Here is a 21,570-nt window from a genome sequence, read left to right on the forward strand (position 1 = left end):
TACTCCTAGAGTATATAATGCGTTTGGAAATTAGAGAGAAATTATTAAATAATACATTACTTTAACTAAACCCCGTAGATTTTAGTCGACTAAAATCTACTGGAGATTTAGTCAACTAAAACTAGACTAAAACTAAAACAATTCAGATGACTAAAATATGACTTCTTCTATTCTGTAACCTCAATAAAAAGAACAATTAAAGGGACAGTCTAGTCAAAAATAAGCTTTCATGATTAAGATAGGGCATGTAATTTTAAACAACTTTCCAATTTACTTTTATCATCAATTTTGCTTTGTTCTCTTGTTATTCTTAGTTGAAAGCTAAACTTAGGTAGGTCATATGCTAATGTATTTGCCCTTGAAGGTCACCTCTTATCTGAATGCATTCTGACAGTTTTTCACAACTAGGGGGCGTTAGCTAATGTGTGCCATATAGATAACATTGTGCTCACGCACATGGAGTTACCTAGGAGTCAGCATTGATTGGCTAAAATGCAATTCTGTCAAAAGAACTAAAATAAGGGACCAGTCTGCAGAGGCTTAGATACAAGGTAATCACAGAAGTAAAAAGTATATTATTATAACTGTGTTGATTATGCAAAACTGGGGAATGGATAATAAAGGGATTCTCTATCTTTTTAAACAATAACAATTCTGGTGTAGACTGTCCCTTTAAATAAATAAAAGTGTGGTTGCAGTTTTGTTTGCTCCCCAAAGTCTCAAAAGCTGTGAATGCAGCTTAATCAATATTGCCCTGTCTAACTGTTGGGCACTTTGCATAAAAATACATCTAGTACTGACTATGTTCAAGGGCTTTGTCTCTTTTTGTTTATAACAATTTAAAAAGATATAAAACCCTAAATTTGTCTTTCAAGATTCAGGTATAGCATAACATTTTTAAAACTTTAGAAACTGATTTTGCTATTAATGAATTCATTGTTGAAGAGCATACTTAGGTAGGTAGTGTGCACGTGCCTACGCTGTGAAGCACTAGAAGGCAGCAGGAGCCCCTGGGAGTGTGAAGTAACGGGAAGGGGCCTTGACCGCTGGAGGAATAGGCCTGATTTGTTCTGATTGGGTACTAAGGGGTAATGGGCGGGGTCAGCACGCGCTACTGCGTACTTAAGAAAAGAGCGGGAGAATCTGTCATCAGCTTGCTAGTAAAATTTGTGTGGAAAAGTGCTCGTCGTTTTTCGTTATCGCTATGGCGCAGTTTGATGCTCTATTAGAGCAGCTTAAGGAGGAAGCTGTTAAAAGGGGCCCTACTTGGCTCGAAGAAAAGTTACGTCCGCTGTTGGTTCCTGATACCGGAGAGAGGGCGGATAAAGAGGCTGCTTCTCCTAGACCGGTAAGGCGTTCTAGGCCTTCGGTTCGTCTGGATCCGGATTCTGAAGGTAGTACCGGTGGCCGCAGGAGATCCAGCCCCAATCTGGGGGTGAAGGCGACCATGAAGAAGAGAACAGGTTCCGGTTCTGGGAGTCGGCAGGTTGAAGCGGAGAACAGGCATCCTGCTATACCATCCAGCAGCAGTGTTTCTGTACCGGAGCAAGTGAGAGTGTCTGAAAAGGACGGTGATTCTTTGCCTAAGGGTAAGACGGCCATTGTAGGCCAGAAAGAGGCTAGTAAAGGAAGGAGGCAAGTTAATAAAGGTGACGGCTCGTTGAGGCCTAGCTTAGCGGGTGTTGGTAACGAGCAAGTTTGTAGTGTTAGGTCAGTAGGTGGATTAGAAAGACAGAGTGGCGAGGATAGAAGGGAGGCAGGGGTTCCAGGCTCGTCCGTTTTATCTCAGGTGGTAGAGGCACAGGTACATAAAGTTTCAAGGACGGCCCAGGTTTTGAGGCCTAGTAGCAGTTTTGAGGGGCAGTCTTATCGAGTATTAGATAAAGAGTTAAGGGGGTTGAAGTAAGTGAGAATCAGCCTGATGCAGAAGCTTGTACTGGTGATGAGGAATTAACCTTATATTTAGATTCCTCTGAGGAGGATTTTGTACCTCCTTCTCCTCGTACGGTTGGTTCTCTTTGCCAGCAGTTAGGGCATCAAGAGATTTAATTTTAAGGGGTGAGTTAAGAAATTTGAGGGGCGGGAATGTTCATGTGGTTAAAAATTTGCCTGTTTCTAATAATGCTTATCTTTCAGAAGGGAATGAGATTGGGTCACGGCCTGTGAATCCTCCTGGTTTTCTGGTGGTGGGAAATGACGGCCTGAGTGGGGAAGCTTATGGCCTACAGGAATCCTGGATGGATAATATCAGGCTTGATATTGAGGACGGCGTTCCGATGGCGGGACGTTCTAATTCGAGGGGAGAAGAAGCAGGGGTGAGTACGGCCAACAATTTTAATTTTGGCCATCAGGGGAATTTGAGTAGGGGTCATAGCAATACATTTAATAGTTCGGTTAATTCTGTTCAACGTCCAAACAGGTCTGGGAATGGGAGAATACAATGTAGAGGTAGACAGCGCAAGAGGTATGGGGACTCAAGGGTGGAAGTGTGTGAGGTTACAGCTCCTAAGAAGGGTAGAGGGGTTTTGGTTGATAGCGGGTTGGGTATGTCTACGGCTAGTAGGGGTATTGGTGTTTGGGCACCATCGGGGGGTTTGTCACATGTTTCTGTTTTACAGGCTGAAAGAAGTCAACAAGGGATGGCTATTACGGAACCTAGGGCTTCTGGGTTCCAAAGTAGGGAGAAGGTGACGGCTGCATCTCAAGTGGATCAGTCTCCTGCGGCTCAGGATCTTGGAACAGGTAATGGGGGATCTAGTGCCGTGGAATTGAATGTTGGGGTTGAAAAAGTTGGGGTGAATACTGATCCTATATCAGTAACTGTTGTAGCGGGTTTAAGGGAGTTGTTAGCTAAGTTAGAAGGTGCTAAAGTTCCAGGAGGAGTCGCCAATTCTTGGGTTCCTCCTGGATCTTCATTGCAAAATGTGTCAGTTGGGATTTCTGTTGAGGGAACTAAAGGTGAAGGGTCAGCAATTCAGGTTCAAACAGTTGGATTGCCCCAGTCAAAAGTGGTTAATGTTGAGAATAAAGGGTCGGGGGGCCCTGAACTTAAAATTGCTGACACGGCTTTGGCTAGGTCTTGTTTGTGTTCTATCGGGCCTTTAGGTATGCACTTGACGGTTGAGTTAAGGGAAAAGATATGGAAGAGAGAATTTATTGAGTTATTTTCTTTGTTACCGCTTGACCAATCTTTTGAGATACCTGAGGATTCAAAGAAAGATGCGTCAACAAAGGAGGAAGAGGAGAGGAAAAAATGGTACAGAAAGCTTCCTAAAACCTTTACTAATTGGTTTCAAGCTTTCGTTATTTATGCCAGTGTATTTGCTAGTAAGTTTCCTGAACAGGGAGCGGCTCTCTTTTGTTATTTAGATGAAGTTGCTGCTGCTCAGAGAACATATGGGGGTATGGCTTGGTGGGTTTATGATGAGCAATTTAGGTAACGTTTGTCGGTTAAGCCTGAGATGAAATGGGATGATCGGGATATGGGTCTTTGGCTCAAGATAATGACCCCGTTAAGGTCTTCACAGCCTTTTCGAGGGGGAGCCGGCGGGTCGCTCCAGAGCGGGTCGTCGGCAACAGTTAGAAAAGGTTTCTGCTTCGCTTTTAATGAAAACATTTGCAAATGGGGATCTTCTTGTAAATTCAGACATGAGTGTTCAGGATGTGGGGGTGCTCACCCATTCTCCAAGTGTTTCAAAAAGAACAAATTGGGTGGAGCCCAGGAGTTGTCTGAAAAAGGGAGTAACTCCGGTGAGGTTAAGCGGGATGGAGTTGTGGCTCATCCTTTACGCTAAACAAAAGGGTCTTAGGGAGAAAGCTTTGTTATTGTTTCATGGTTTTGAATATGGTTTTAAAATTCCATCTTCTGGCGGAGTTGTTCATTATAGAGGCAATCTGAAGTCATCTAGGGAATGGCCAGATGTTGTTAAGAGTAAACTTGAGAAGGAGGTTTTGTTGGGTCGAATGGCGGGGCCTTTTAAAGTTCCCCCAATCCCCCATTTGCGTATTTCACCTTTGGGTGTGGTCCCTAAGAAAGATCCTGGTAAATTCCATCTTATTCATCACTTGTCTTTTCCAAAAGGTGGGTCTGTGAATGATGGCATTCCGGAGGAATTATCGTCCGTGTCATATGCATCTTTCGACCTCGCGGTTAAGATGGTTAGGGAAGCGGGTCAGTTTGCTTGGCTGGCTAAGGTTGATATAGAAGCAGCCTTTAGGTTGCTTCCGGTTCATCCTTCTTCCCACTATCTCTTGGGTTGCTGTTTTGATGGAGTTTTTTATGTGGACCTTTGCCTTCCGATGGGGTGTTCCATTTCCTGTTCATTGTTTGAGTGTTTTAGTTCCTTTTTGGAATGGGTAGTTAAAGTTAAGTCAGGATTTTCTTCTATTGTACATTATCTCGATGTCTTTCTTTTTGTGGGTCCTCCTGAGTCGGATGTTTGTTTGAAGTTGAGGGATTGTTTTTATTTAATGGCATCTGAATTTGGGGTTCCTATTGTAATGGAAAAATCTGAGGGTCCAGTTACGGCCCTTAATTTTTTGGGGATCACAATTTATTCGGCTAAGATGGAATGTAGGTTGCCGAGGGAAAAGATTGTGGATTTGTCGGAAATGATTCAGCGTTTTCTTGGTGTTCGTAAGGTGACTTTGCGTGAAATGCAATCACTGTTGGGGAAATTGAATTTTGCTTGCAGAATCATTCCTATTGGGAGAGTGTTTTCTAGGAGAATGTAATTGGCCACATCTGGTGTAAGCAAGCCTCATCATTTTGTGAGGGTTAAAAAAGGTCACAAAGATGATTTGAGGGTTTGGTTAGAGTTCCTTAAAATTTTTAATGGAGCTGCGATCTTCATGGAAGCTCGGATCTCCAATGTTGATTTGGATTTTGGTAACTGATGCAGCTGGTGGTGTTGGTTTTGGGGCTTATTTTCAGGGTCATTGGTGTGCGGATGTGTGGCCTCAGGAGTGGGTGGGATTTGGTTTAACTCAACCTGGAATTTCTTGAACTATTTCTGATATTGGTAGCTTTATTTGTTTGGGAGGGTGACTTGGTTAATAAATCTATATTATTCCACACAGATAATATGGGTGTTGTTTCTGCTATCAATTCGCTATCTGCATCCTCATTGCCAGTTTTGTGTTTATTGAGAGTACTGGTTTTGAAATGTTTGAGTATGAATGTTTTTGTCAGGGCTAAACATATCCCTGGTAAGTGCAATTTGATAGCTGATGCTTTATCTCGTTCACAGTGGATTCGTTTTCGGGGGCTCGCGCCTCAGGCAGATGCAGTCGGAGCGAATTTCCCGGAACAATTATGGAGGCTTGGGGAGGAGGATTGGCTGAGTTAGTTAAGAATTCTTTGGCTCCAGGTACTTGTTCTTATTATGTATCAGTCTGGAGAGAATGGGAAACGTGGTTAGATCAGGCTGATCTTAAGGAAGGGCCTGATGATGTCACAGGTTGCTTATTGGAATGGATGTGGCATTGGGGAACTTGGGGTTTGTCAGCATCTAATATGGATAAAAGATTGGCGGCCTTAGCTTTTAGATTCCGTTTATTGGGTATGTGTGACATTACAAAGGTTTTTTGGGTTCGTCAGGTCCTTAAGGGTTTGAAAAAGAAGGCGAAGAATACAGATAAGAGAAGGCCTATTACATTTACATTGCTGGAAAAGATTTGGGTAGTACTGGCTTATATTTGTTCATCAGCATTTGAAATAACATTGTTTCGTACGGCCTTTGTTTTGGCCTTTTTTGGGGCCTTTAGGATATCTGGATTAGTAAGCTCTAGCAGGACGGTTTCTGGGGGTTTGCAAAAAGATGTGATATGGGATGAAAATAGGGTGGAAATTTTATTGAGGAGTAGTAAAACTGACATTTATAAAAAAGGCAAGAATATAGTTCTGTTCCCTAGCGGGACATTGGTATGTCCTTGTCAGGTATTGATGCATTATGGGTCTATACGGCCTTTGCAAGATGGCCCGTTATTGATTCATTCCGATGGTTCCTTTTTGTCACAGTATCAATTTAGAGCCATTTTGAAGGGATCAATTGGGTTATTGGGTTTTAATCCATTAGAGTTTTGGTCCCATTCATTCCGTATAGGGGCCGCTACTGAGGCTTCTATTCTAGGTTTGAAGGAAGATATAGTTAAAAAGATTGGTAGATGGGGTTCAAATCATTATAAATCTTATGTTAGGCCTGATTTGAGAGTTTAAAAAAAAAATAAAAAAAAATAAAAAAATAAATAAATTGGGAGAATGTTGTGGGAATGCCTGAGCAAATAGTATCCTGAATGTTTTTCTTTTATTTCTTGTATTTTCAGGTGTGAGGATCGTATGGGGGATGGGGCATTCATTTATTTATTGGGCCAATGCTGAGGCCAGTAAGAAAATGGGCGGCCTGCAGCTCGGGTGTCCAGTTGGTCAATGGGAAGTCAAATGGTTTGGGATTAGGGGCATGTGTTGGGAGCTTTTATTTCCAGTATTTGTTGAATACAGCAAGGTTTTCCATCATCCTGATGTTTTAGTGTTGCATTTGGGTGGGAATGACTTGGGTATTATTCCTCAAAAGGAACTAGTCAGAAGAATAAAAAGAGATTTGGGCAATATTAAAGATCTTTACCCGGAGATAAAGATAATTTGGTCACAGATTACTCCACGACTAGTGTGGAAATCAGCATGGGATTATGAAAAGCTTGAAAGGAGCCGTAAAAAATTAATAAAATAATTAGTTCCTTTGTAAGAAGGTTGGGGTGGTGTTGTTTTTCACCCAGATTTTGAAGTTGAAGGGGCTGAGGAATTTTATCTCAAGGATGGGGTTCACTTCAATCAATTCGGGCGGCAGCTATTCTTGTTTGACATAAAAGAAGCTTTGGAAAATCTTTTGGGTTTGGCGGGACTGGGCTGCTTGAGCAGACCAGTCGGTGGCGGGGTTGCTAGTTCCCAGACAAATATTTTAAGCAATATAGCCAAGTGATTTGGAGGATTTTAAGAAGTTGCCTCTCCATGGGGTGAGCGGGCAACTGGTTTATTATAGGGACAAGGGGTTCCCTATTAAAGTGGAGGTGTGCTTGGTACGGACTCAACATGGATATAGTTGAGTCAAGTTTTTTGAATGACGGCCATGTTGTTTTTTGTGGGTTTGGGAACTAGCACCGCTGTGGGGAATTGGCAATATGTTTTAATGTTTTATGTTAATTAAGAACATCAGGTATGTTCTGTTTAACATGTTTAAAGATGTTTTATTATATTTAATATTTAATTTATGTTATTAATAAAATGGCTGCGGCCAATTTTATACCAAAGTTTTGTGTGTAAGTCTTATTTATATAAGTAATGTATTTTATAATGTTATTATGTTGGGCCGGGGATTGACGACTTTAAAGGTCAAGGAGCCCCTGGGAGTGCAAAGTAACGGGAAGGGGCCTTGACCGTTGGAGGAATAGGCCTGGTTTGTTCTGATTGGGTACTAAGGGGTAATGGCCGGGGTCAGCACGCGCTACTGCGTACTTAAGAAAAGAGCGGGAGAATCTGTCATCAGCTTGTTAGTAAAATTTGTGTGGAAAAGTGCTCCCTCCCTCCCTCCCTGAATATGTGGTGTTCTTTCCTTGTTTTGTGATTGTTGCAGCAAGGCGGGGGTGCTAGTTCCCAGACAAATATTTTAAGCAATATGGCCAAGTGATTTGGAGGATTTTAAGAAGTTGCCTCTCCATGGGGTGAGCAGGCAACTGGTTTATTATAGGGAAAAGGGGTAAGTAATGTATTTTATAATGTTATTATGTTGGGCCGGGGATTGACGACTTTAAAGGTCAAGTCTTTGCACAATGCATAACATTGTTAAAAGCATTCTGCAAAAACAGCTGCCAGTAAGTGCTCCATACACATAAACACTACCATACAAAGGGATACCAAGAGGATAACTACATTTGATAATAAATGTAAGGTTTTTTTATTGTACACTCTACCTGAATCATGAAAGGAAAATGTTTCTTGTTCTACTTAAGTATTATAGTCTCTTATTTACCCTCACAAATCTAATCTATCCTTATCTTACTTGTTAGTAAATTAATTATTATGTCTATGAATGTATACAGCAATTTTTACAGTGTAGTGTAAGATGTTGGCGCTTATAAGAAGCATTTTCTAAATGTAGAAATGAGTAATGCCTACGAGAAAACAAATTGATAAATTGCATTGTCTTGGACTAGATTTAAAGGGCCATAATACCCAATTGTTTAAACACTTGAAAGTGATGCAGCATAGCTGTAAAAAGCTGACTAGAAAATATCACCTGAACATCTCTATGTAAAAATGAAAGATATTTTACCTCAAAAGTTCCTTAGTAGTCACATCCCATTGTAAAGGACTTCTAAGCAGCAAATTAGTATGTCTGTCCCAGGACAGCGGAAGGAGCGAGCTTACGTGCACTCTCATCTTATTTTCCTATTCAGCTTAATGAAGTTTACAATGAAATCTCATGAGAGTTAAGTGAAATCTCATGAGATCACAGTAAAAGAGTTCATGCCCTCAGCACTGTTGATGCTGATTGGCTGCTGTTAATTTCTTCATTTTTTTTTTTTTTTACCTGCAGCTGGACAGCAGCTGAAGTATAACTTTTTGCACAGAACTTACTCTGCTGAGCTGAGGAGATTGTGAGGTAAAATATCTTCCTTTTTTACATAGAGATGCTCAGGTGATATTTTCCTGTCAGCTTTTTACAGTTATACTGCATCAGTTTCAAGTGATTTAGCATATGAGTATTATGTCCCTTTAAGAAAAGGGGTAGAATTTTGTCTTAAAGATAGACAAAAGAGTATTTATTATCAGTTATTTATCAAAGTGCTTATAAGGTAGGGAACAGTTACTTAAATGGATTTTAAACATTAGCTTGTTTTCTTGTAAAATTTGCACTTAGAAATTATCAGTATAGCCACTGCTCTCAGGGTGATAAGGGGGCTGACATGTTGGCAGCTTGGATTGCATTCTGCCTGTTCTGGTTCTGAGCATGGACAAATCTGACTCCCTGTTTATCTAGTCTACCCACTTAATAGTTAAAGGGACATGAAACCCAAAAATGTTCTTTCATGATTCATATAGAGAATATAATTTTAAACAACTTTCCAAATTACTTATTTATTTAATTTGCTTCCGTCTCTTGTTATCCTCGGCTGAAAGGTTTATCTAGGAAAGTTCAGGAGCAACAAAGAACCTAGGTTCTAGCTGTTGATTGGTGGCTGCATAAATATATTGATTGTGATTGTCTCAGCCATGTGTTCAATCAGCAACCAGTAGTGCATTGCTGCCATTTAACAAAGCATACCAAGAGAATAGGAGTAAATTTGAAAGTTGCTTAAAATTGCATGAACTATCTGAATGATGAAACAAAAAATTGAGATTCTTAACCCTTTAACTAGCTCATGTTACTCTCAAAGTTTTCTGACATTTAAGCTAGATAAACCTTTCTGTAGAGAGACCACAGCCTCTGTGTAGGGCTGTTATAGGAAGTAATTGACATTGGACAAATTAACGGCTAGATTTAGAGTTTTGTCGGTAAGGACCCGCGTAGCTAACGCCGGCTTTTTTCTGTCCGCACCTTTAAAATAACTCTGGTATTGAGAATCCACAGAAAGGCTGCGTTAGGCTCCAAAAAAGGAGCGTAGAGCATTTTTAACGCAACTGCAACTCTCGATACCAGAGTTGCTTACGGACGCGGCCAGCCTCAAAAACGTGCTCGTGCACGATTCCCCCATAGAAAACAATGGGGCTGTTTCAGCTGAAAAAAAACCTAACACCTGCAAAAAAGCCGCGTTCAGCTCCTAATGCAGCCCCATTGTTTGCTATGGGGAAACACTTCCTAAGTCTGCACCTAACACTCTAACATGTACCCCGAGTCTAAACACCCCTAACCTTACACTTATTAACCTCTAATCTGCCGCCCCCGCTATCACTGACCCCTGCATATTATTTTTAACCCCTAATCTGCCGCTCCGTAAACCGCCGCTACTTACATTATCCTTATGTACCCCTAATCTGCTACCCCTAACACCGCCGACCCCTATTATTATATTTATTAACCCCTAACCTGCCCCCCACAACGTCGTCGCCAGCTACCTACAATAATTAACCCCTAATCTGCCGACCGCAAAGCGCCGCCACCTACATTATAGCTATGTACCCCTAATCTGCTGCCCCTAACACCGCCGACCCCTATATTATATTTATTAACCCCTAATCTGCCGCCCTCAACGTCGCCTCCACCTGCCTACACTTATTAACCCCTAATCTGCCAAGCGGACCGCACCGCTATTATTATAAAGTTATTAACCCCTAATTCGCCTCACTAACCCTATAATAAAAAGTATTAACCCCTAATCTGCCCTCCCTAACATCGCCGACACCTAACTTCAATTATTAACCCCTAATCTGCCGACCGGAGCTCACCTCTATTCTAATAAATGTATTAACCCCTAAAGCTAAGTCTAACACTAACACCCCCCTAAGTTAAATATAATTTTAATCTAACGAAATTAATTAACTCTTATTAAATAAATTATTCCTATTTAAAGCTAAATACTTACCTGTAAAATAAATCCTAATATAGCTACAATATAAATTATAATTACATTGTAGCTATTTTAGGATGAATATTTATTTTACAGGCAACTTTGTAATTATTTTAAACATGTACAATAGCTATTAAATAGTTAAGAACTATTTAATATTTACCTAGTTAAAATAATTACAAATTTACCTGTAAAATAAATCCTAACCTAAGTTACAATTAAACCTAACACTACACTATCAATAAATAAATTAAATACAATTCCTACAAATAACTACAATGAAATAAACTAACTAAAGTACAAAAAATAAAAAAGAACTAAGTTACAAAAAATAAAAAAATATTTACAAACATAAGAAAAATATTACAACAATTTTAAACTAATTACACCTACTCTAAGCCCCCTAATAAAATAACAAAGACCCCCAAAATAAAAAAATGCCCTACCCTATTCTAAATTACTAAAGTTCAAAGCTCTTTTACCTTACCAGCCCTGAACAGGGCCCTTTGCGGGGCATTCAGAATTCAGCTCTTTTGCCTGTAAAAAAAAACATACAATACCCCCCACCCAACATTACAATCCACCACCCACATACCCCTAATCTAACCCAAACCCCCCTTAAATAAACCTAACACTAAGCCCCTGAAGATCTTCCTACCTTATCTTCACCATACCAGGTTCACCGATCCGTCCTGAAGAGCTCCTCCGATGTCCTGATCCAAGCCCAAGCGGGGGGCTGAAGAGGTCCATGATCCGGCTGAAGTCTTCATCCAAGCGGGAGCTGAAGAAGTCCATGATCCGGATGAAGTCTTCATCCAAGCGGGAGCTGAAGAGGTCCATGATCCGGATGAAGTCTTCTATCAACGGCATCTTCAATCTTCTTTCTTCGGGAGCCATCATCTTCCATCCGACGCGGAACATCCTCTTCTCCCGACGCCTACTAGCCGAATGACGGTTCCTTTAAGGGATGTCATCCAAGATGGCGTCCCTCAAATTCCGATTGGCTGATAGGATTCTATCAGCCAATCGGAATTAAGGTAGGAATATTCTGATTGGCGGATGGAATCAGCCAATCAGAATCAAGATCAATCCGATTGGCTGATCTAATCAGCCAATCAGATTGAGCTCACATTCTATTGGCTGATCGGAACAGCCAATAGAATGCAAGCTCAATCTGATAGGCTGATTGGATCAGCCAATCGGATTGAACTTGATTCTGATTGGCTGATTCCATCAGCCAATCAGAATATTCCTACCTTAATTCCGATTGGCTGATAGAATCCTATCAGCCAATCGGAATTCGAGGGACGCCATCTTGGATGACGTCCCTTAAAGGAACCGTCATTCGGCTAGTAGGCGTCGGGAGAAGAGGATGTTCCACGTCGGATGGAAGATGATGGCTCCCGAAGAAAGAAGATTGAAGATGCCGTTGATAGAAGACTTCATCCGGATCATGGACCTCTTCAGCTCCCGCTTGGATGAAGACTTCATCCGGATCATGGACCTCTTCAGCTCCCGCTTGGATGAAGACTTCAGCTGGATCATGGACCTCTTCAGCCCCCCGCTTGGGCTTGGATCAGGACATCGGAGGAGCTCTTCAGGACGGATCGGTGAACCTGGTATGGTGAAGATAAGGTAGGAAGATCTTCAGGGGCTTAGTGTTAGGTTTATTTAAGGGGGGTTTGGGTTAGATTAGGGGTATGTGGGTGGTGGGTTGTAATGTTGGGGGGGGGTATTGTATGTTTTTTTTTTACAGGCAAAAGAGCTGAACTTCTTGGGGCATGCCCCGCAAAGGGCCCTGTTCAGGGCTGGTAAGGTAAAAGAGCTTTGAACTTTAGTAATTTAGAATAGGGTAGGGCATTTTTTATTTTGGGGGTCTTTGTTATTTTATTAGGGGGCTTAGAGTAGGTGTAAGTAGTTTAAAATTGTTGCAATATTTTTCTTATGTTTGTAAATATTTTTTTATTTTTTGTAACTTAGTTCTTTTTTATTTTTTGTACTTTAGTTAGTTTATTTCATTGTAGTTATTTGTAGGAATTGTATTTAATTTATTTATTGCTAGCGTAGTGTTAGGTTTAATTGTAACTTAGGTTAGGATTTATTTTACAGGTAAATTTGTAATTATTTTAACTATTTTAGCTATTAAATAGTTCTTAACTATTTAATAGCTATTGTACCTGGTTAAAATAAATACAAAGTTACCTGTAAAATAAATATTAATCCTAAAATAGCTATAATATAATTATAATTTATATTGTAGCTATATTAGGATTTATTTTACAGGTAAGTATTTAGCTTTAAATAGGAATAATTTATTTAAGAAGAGTTAATTAATTTTGTTAGATTTAAATTATATTTAACTTAGGGGGGTGTTAGTGTTAGGGTTAGACTTAGCTTTAGGGGTTAATACATTTATTAGAATAGCGGTGAGCTCCAGTCGGCAGATTAGGGGTTAATAATTGAAGTTAGGTGTCGGTGATGTTAGGGAGGGCAGATTAGGGGTTAATACTATTTATTATAGGGTTAGTGAGGCGGATTAGGGGTTAATAACTTTATAATAATAGCGTTGCGGTCCGCTCAGCAGATTAGGGGTTAATAAGTGTAGGCAGGTGGAGGCGACGTTGAGGGCGGCAGATTAGGGGTTAATAAATATAATATAGGGGTCGGCGGTGTTAGGGGCAGCAGATTAGGGGTACATAGCTATAATGTAGGTGGCGGCGCTTTGCGGTCGGCAGATTAGGGGTTAATTATTGTAGGTAGCTGGCGGCGACATTGTGGGGGGCAGATTAGGGGTTAATAAATATAATACAGGGGTCGGCGGTGTTAGGGGCAGCAGATTAGGGGTACATAATTATAACGTAGGTGGCGGTCGGCAGATTAGGGGTTAAAAAAATTTAATCGAGTCGCGGCGATGTGGGGGGACCTCGGTTTAGGGGTACATAGGTAGTTTATGGGTGTTAGTGTACTTTAGAGTACAGTAGTTAAGAGCTTTATGAACCAGCGTTAGCCCAGAAAGCTCTTAACTACTGACTTTTTTCTGCGAATGGAGTTTTGTCGTTAGAATTCTAACGCTCGCTTCAGACACGACTCTAAATACCGGAGTTAGAAAGATCCCATTGAAAAGATAGGATACGCAAATGACGTAAGGGGATCTGCGGTATGGAAAAGTCGCGGCTGAAAAGTGAGCGTTAGACCCTTTTTTGAGTGACTCCAAATACCGGAGGTAGCCTAAAACCAGCGTTAGGAGCCTCTAACGCTGGTTTTCACGGCTACCGCCAAACTCCAAATCTAGGCCTAAGTAAATAAAAAAGAAATAAAGGTTAAAACCATTTTAAAATGCAGAATAATATATATATTGCAATGTTTCCTTCTACTAAGTATAAGGCACTGCTTAGTGATTTTTTTTACAACAATGAGACAGACTTTTGTCTGTCTTTTGGAAATATTATAAAAAGCTGTAACCTAGTTGACATTCCTGGATAGGTAGATTATTGATTATTGGTATTTATAAAAAAAAAAGAAATGAAAAGGAGTGGGATTTAAAATGTAACTACAAAATGCATAATATGTATATCAGATGCAAAAACACAAAATGTAATTAGAGGCATGATGGCACTATGACAGTAACAAAGAGAAATAATTGAGGAAATATTGTGTTAGACAATTAGAAGTTTAGTAAACGATGCAGTTTCACAATAGGTAAGGCTGTCATGATGTTTTGACTTATAGAAATAGGTACTAGTAGGAAAAATAAATGAAAAGCCTTTCAGGGCTTGTTTTTCTTCCATGATTTGCTAAGCCCCCTTAGGGTCAGCTATACATGCGATCCTGAAAATATTAAGCAAATGCTGTGCAGAATATAGGTGGTTAATGATTCAGAACTCAACAGAATACAATACAGTCTTTTTGGCATCAGTGGAAAAACTAGTTTTCAGATTTAAATTACAGACACCTAGATTACAAGTTTTGCGCTATAGAGGGTGCGAAACGAATGCAACAAAAGTTGCATTATTTCACCCTCCATAGCGCTGCCATTACATGTTTCTAAAAAGCCACCTTGTGCGTGTGATATGGTGGTGATAAGCTCCATACCGCACAAAATACAAGGTCTGCTTTGACGTGCTTATGCACGCTTTCCCCATAGACATCAATGGGGAGAAGGTGTTAGAAAAAAACCTGGGAGAAGGTGTTAGAAATAAAAAAGAAAAAACACCTGAAGCGCGGAATGAAAAGCTCCGTAACGAAACCCCATTGATGTCTATGGGGAAAAAAAGTTACGTTTAAACCTAACTCCCTAACATAAACCCCAAGTCTAAACACCCCTAATCTGCCGCCCCCAACATCGCTGACACCTAAATAAAGTTATTAACCCCTAATCTGCCGCTCCCGACATCGCCACCACTAATACAAGTTATTAACCCCTATTCCTCCGCTCCCTGACATCGCAGACACTATAATAAAATTATTAACCCCTATTCCCCGCACCCCTACACTGCCGCCACTAAATAAAGTTATTAACCCCTAAAGCTCTGGCCTCCCACATCACTGCCACTAAATAAACCTATTAACCCCTAAACCCCAGCCCCCCACATCGCAAAAAACTCAATTAAACTAATAACCCCTAAACCTATCACTTCCTAACTTTATATTAAAATTGCAATATCCCTATCTTAAAATAAATAAAAACTTACCTGTGAAATAAAAAAAAAAACTAAGTTTAAACTAACAATTTACCTAACATAACTATTATACTTAATTTAAAATAATTACCAATTAAAAAAAAACTAATAACTAACTGATAAAAAAATATTAAATTACAAAAAATAAAAAACACTAAATTACAAAAAATAACAAATGAACGACTAGATTACGAGTTGTGCGTTAGGCTGTAAAAGCAGCGTTAACAGGTCCTAACGCTGCTTTTTCACTACCACTGCTATTACGAGTCTTGCAAGTTTAGGGGCACCGCACACTTCTTTGGCCTTACCGCAAAACGACTTACATAAACTTTGTAAAGTCTTTTTTCTATGGGACTTCCATAGCTCTGATATTACAAGTCTGTCCTGGGAGGCCAAAAAGTTAGCAGTACACCCTACCCCGTCAAGAGTCCTAACGCATTTAAAAGTCAGTAGTTAAGAGTTTTATGGTACAATGCTGTAGCATAAAACTCATAACTAAAGTGCTAAAAAGTACACTAACATCCATAAACTACCTATTAACCCCTAAACCGAGGCCCTCCTGCATTGCAAACACTGAAATAAAATTTGTATCCCCTAATCTGCCGCTCCGGACACCGCCACCACCTACCTTATATTTATGAACCCCTAATCTGCTGCCCCCAACATCGCCAACACCTACATTATATTTATTAACCCCTAATCTGCCGCCCCCAATGTCGCCGCAACCTACCTACACTTATTAGCCCCTAATCTGCCGCCCCCAATGTCGTCGCCACTATAATAAACATATTAACCCCTAAAACGCCGCACTCTCGCCTCGCAAACATTAGTTAAATATTATTAACCCCTAATCTGCCGCCCCCATCGTCGCCGCCACTATACTAAATGTATTAACCCCTAAACCTAAGTCTAACCCTAACCCTAAGACCCCCTAATTGAAATATAATTTAAATAAATCTAACTAAAAATTCCTATCATTACCTAAATAATTCCTATTGAAAACTAAATACTTACCTGTAAAATAAACCCTACGCTAGCTACAATATAACTAATAGTTACATTGTAGCTATCTTAGGGTTTAGTTTTATTTTACAGGCAAGTTTGTATTTATTTTAACTAGGTAGAATAGATATTAAATAGTTATTAACTATTTAATAGCTACCTAGCTAAAATAAATACAAAAGTACCTGTAAAATAAAACCTAACCTAAGTTACAATAACACCTAGGGTTAGGGTTAGGCTTAGGTTTAGGGGTTAATACATTTAGTATAGTGGCGGCGAAATTGGGGGCGGCAGATTAGGGTTTAATAAATGTAGGTAGGTGGCGGCGATGTTAGGGATGGCAGATTAGGGGTTAATAATATTTAACTAATGTTTGTGAGGCGGAACTGCGGCGGTTTAGGGGATAATATGTTTATTATAGTTGTGGTGACGTTGGGGGCAGCAGATTAGGGGTTAATAAGTGTAGGTAGGTTGCGGCGACATTGGGGATTAGGGGTTAATAAATATAATGTAGGTGTCGGCGATGTTGGGGGCAGCAGATTAGGGGTTCATAAGTATAACGTAGGTGGTGGCGGTGTCCGGAGCGGCAGATTAGGGTTAATAACAGTGTTCCCTCTAAGGCCAGTTTTGTGATCGGCCCAGCAGTGAAACAGTTAATTACAGCAATTAGCCAATACTACACAATGCAAACTGCAAGGTGTGATTACCTTATTAACTGTTTCACTGCTGGGCTGCTCACAAAACTGGCCTTAGAGAGAACACTGGTTAATAAGTGTAAGATTAGGGGTGTTTAGACTCAGGGTTCATGTTAGGGTGTTAGGTGTTGACATACATTTTATTTCCCCATAGGAATCAATGGGGCTGCGTTACTGAGTTTTAAGCTGCTTTTTGGCAGGTGTTAGATTTTTTCTCAGTCGGCTCTCCCCATTGATGTCTATGGGGAAATCGTACACGAGCACGTACGACCAGCTCACCGCTGACTTAAGCAGCGCTGGTATTTGAGTGCAGTAAGGAGCAAAATTTTGCTCAATGTTCACTTCTTGCCTTTTAAAGCCGGGTTTGTAAAAACCGTAGTACCAGCGCTGCAGGTAAGTGAGCGGTGAGAGAAAAAAAACTCGTAATCTAGCCGGAAATTATCCAAAATAAAAACAATTACACCTAATCTAATAGCCCTATAAAAATAAAAAAGCCCCCCAAAATAAAAAAATACCCTAGCCTACAATAAACTACCAATGGCCCTTAAAAGGGCCTTTTGTAGGGCATTACCCTAAAGAAATCATATCTTTCACCTAAAAAAAAATATACAAAGAACCCCCAACAGTAAAACCTACTACCAACCAACCCCCCAAAATAAAAAATCTAACTTTAACAAAAAACTAAGCTACCCATTGCCCTGAAAAGGGCATTTGTATGGGCATTGCCCTTAAAAGGGCATTTAGCGCTTTTTAAAAAGCCCAAACCCTAATCTAAAAAAAAAAAAAAAAAAAAAGTTTAAAAAACCTAACACTAACCCCCGACGATCCACTTACAGTTTCTGAAGTCTGGACATCTAGGCAGCGAGAAGTCTTCATCCAGGCGGCGAGGTCTTCATCCAACCAGGCGGCGTCTTCTATCTTAATTCAAATCAGCCAATAGAATTTCAGTAGCTCTCATCCTTTTGGCTGATTTGAACAGCCAATAGGATTTCAGTAGCTCTCATCCTATTGGCTGATTTGAATTTCAAAAATCAAATCAGCCAATAGGAATGCAAGGGACGCCATTTTGAAAACACTCCTTTGCATTGAAGATTCTGTGTACGGCGGCGACCCTATGAAGAGGGCGCTCTGCGCCGGATGTCTTGAAGGATGGACCCGCTCCGCACTGCCGGGATAAAGATAGAAGACGCCGCCGGGATGAAGATAGAAGATGCCACCTGGATAAAGATAAAAGACGCCGCATTGATGGATGAAGACCTCGCCGCCTGGATTCTCGCCCCCTGGATGTCCGGACTTCAGAAACTGTAAGTGGATCGTCGGGGGTTAGTTTTTTGGGTGTGTTTTTTTTCAGATTAGGGTTTGGTCTTTTTTAAAAGAGCTGAATGCCCTTTTAAGGACAATGTAAGAGAGATGAATGCCCTTTTCAGGGCAATGGGTAACTTAGGTTTTTGTTAGAGTTAGGTTTTTAGTTTGGGGGATTGGTTGGGTGGTGGGTTTTACTGTTGGGGGGTCTTTGTATTTTTTTACAGGTAAAAGAGTTGATTTCTTTAGGGCAATGCCCTACAAAAAGCCCTTTAAAGGGCTATTGGTAGTTTATTGTAGGCTAGAGTCTTTTTTATTTTGGGTGGACTTTTTTATTTTTATAATGCTTTTAGATTAGATGTAATTGTTTTTATTTTGGATAATCTCCTTTGTTATTTTTCGTAATTAAGTGTTTGTTATATTTTGTAATTTAGTATTTTTTATTTTTTGTAATTTTAGACTTTTTTTGAGAATTTTTTTTAGTAGTGTTAGTTTTTTTTTTATGTGTAATTTATAGTTATTTTAATTGGTAGTTATTTTAATTTTACTATAATAGTTTAGTATAATAGTTATATTAGGTTAATTGTTCGTTTAAACTTAGTTTTTTTTATTTCACAGGTAAGTTTTTATTTATTTTAACATAGGGATATTGTAATTTTAATTTAAAGTTAGGGGGTTGTTAGGTTTAGAGGTTTATAGTTTAGTTTTTGGAGATGTGGGGGGCTGGTGGTTTAGGGGTTAATAGGTTTATTTAGTGGCAGTGATGTGGGAGGCCAGAGGTTTAGGGGTTAACTTTATTTAGTGGTGGCGAAGTCGGGGAGCGGCAGAATAGGGGTTAATAACTTTTATTAGTGGCGGCGATGTTGGGAGCGGCAGATTAAGGGTTAATAATGTTAATATAGTGTTTGCGATGCGGGAGAGCCTCGGTTTAGGGGTTAATAGGTAGTTTATGGGTGTTAGTATAAGTTTTGTGTAACAGTTTTGTTTCGCAAAACTCATAACTACTGGTCTCAGATAGCGGAACGGATCGTGTCGGTAAAGGCTGTAATGCAAGCATTTTAGCGTCACCGCACAACTTGTAATACTGGAGCTATGGAAATCCCACGCAAAAACCGTCATTCTTTTGAGTGCGGGATTGATGTTGCATTACAGGCTAAAATGCTTGCAGTATAGCTATACCGACAAGACTCATAATGGCTGCGTTACGTTTTTTATGCTGAAATGGCAATTTTTTCAGCGTTAAAACCGTAACGCAAAACTCGTAATCTAGGTAAGAGAATGCAATAAAAATAAAGAATGAAACTGCAAAGTGTTTTTCATATGCATAACTAAACATGTTATGCTGCGTTCATGTTTGGAATCCCAAACAAATTAAACAGGTGAAATATTTTTTTTTAAAGAGCTTCTTGTATATGTTATTCTGAATAGGAAGGTAAAAACAAGCTCTTAGTGTACATTTCTTGAATAGGTAAAAAAACAGGAAAACAAGTAATGGTATAGTTACATAAATCACAGTGCTGCCAATGTAAATGTCGCCAGGCAAGGCAAAATATATTTACAGTTATAATGCTCTGACCATTGATATATTATAAAGTGATCTAAATATTAATATTAATTAATATTCTCTGCTAGTCTTAAAGGGACAGTAAGTCAAAATTAAACTTTTGCAGTTTAAAAATGCAATTTACTTCTATTATCAAATTAACGTCAGTCTCTTGATATCCTTCTGAAGAGTAGACTCAGGAGCAGCAATTCACTACTGAGAGCTAGCTGAACATATCTGGTGAGACAATGACAAGAGGCTTATGTGTAACCATCAATCACCAGATAGCTCCCAGCAGTGTTTTGCTACACCTGAGCCTACTTAGATAAGCTCTTCATCTAACAATAATAAAGACATTTTGATAGATGTAATTGGAATGTTTTTAAAATTGCATGCTCTATCTAGATAGATAGATAAATAGATAGATAGATAGATAGATAGATAGATTAGACAGAAATATTATTTTATTACTTTTGAAATCTCTGTCATAGTTCAGGTATTTTTAGGTAAAAACTGTAAAAGCATTTGTTTTCCAAGTAATTTTTTCGACATGGGCAGGAAAGATGGAGAGTGTTTGTTTCTCACATGCCGGTGGGCTTCTATTCGAATCCAAATGTCCTTTAATAATTCATTGATCCAGCCACCTCCACTTTTTCCCCATCCCTCTTCAATCTATTGCACCAAGAGGTTCTTAAGCCAAGTCCTGCTCCAGACCACATACATGTAAGCCTTGTCACATTGTCAAAAAAAATTCCCTTGAAAAATAAAAGGTGACAATTTTTCACAATTATACCACAATTGGTCACTGATAGAGTTGCCAACCTTCCCTTATTTCCAGGGATCTTCCAGTCTTAATTAGTTATATATTAGACATGTGCAATTCGGTTCGGTTCGTTTCGGAAATTTGGAAAATTCGGAGATTCGGATCGAACCGAATTTCCAAATTAAAATACTGCCGAATTTACCGAATAAATCCGAATTAGTTCGGATTTATTCGGTAAATTCGGATGGACTTGGATTACACTAGTATTGTTCAGTATATTAGGTTATATCACTCTGCTATGGGTTACACCTAATATACAGTACATAATACTAGTCTAATACACAGCACACATACCGAAATTCCGAATTTCCGAATCGAACCGAATCCAGCCGAATTTTTTCAAATCTGAATGAATCCAAAACGAATCCGAAACGAATTCATTCGAAGTTTTCCGAATTCGAATAGATCCGAAACGAAATTCGAAAACCTCCAAATCGATCCGAACCGAAACAAATTTTTCGATCATGCACATATCTATTATATATTATTTATATGTGCTTACACTTCCTCAAAAGAGCTTTCTACTGAATGCAGTCTGCAGCTGCAATAATGCAAGGTAAAGGAAGATAATGAAGATAAAAATGTCACCTTCCACAGCCATTGGCTATTCCCTAAACATCTACATCAAGGGGCTCTTGTTCCCCTTGTTTCCGTGCGAGCCCTGATACCCTGACTGGGTATCTCTGCAAACTGATCCTTCTTTACCCTTGAACCTGTAGCTGTATAGCGGGAAAGTGATTATAGCAAGTAGCACAACATAATAACCAGATGGGACCAGTATTAAGGTGAAACATGAACAGACTTTATTGGAACAAACACACAACTTATATACACATTTGCCATCTGAAGGGAGCTTTATCTGATCAAGAGATCACCATCCCTCCAGACAGGCTGGCACCTCCATAGGGCCATAGGAGTACAGAGGGAGCAGCGGCTGTTCCAGGCTCCAGGGTACTATTGGTG

This window comes from Bombina bombina, chromosome 1 (assembly GCF_027579735.1).
Source record: "Bombina bombina isolate aBomBom1 chromosome 1, aBomBom1.pri, whole genome shotgun sequence".
Lineage (NCBI taxonomy): Eukaryota > Metazoa > Chordata > Amphibia > Anura > Bombinatoridae > Bombina > Bombina bombina.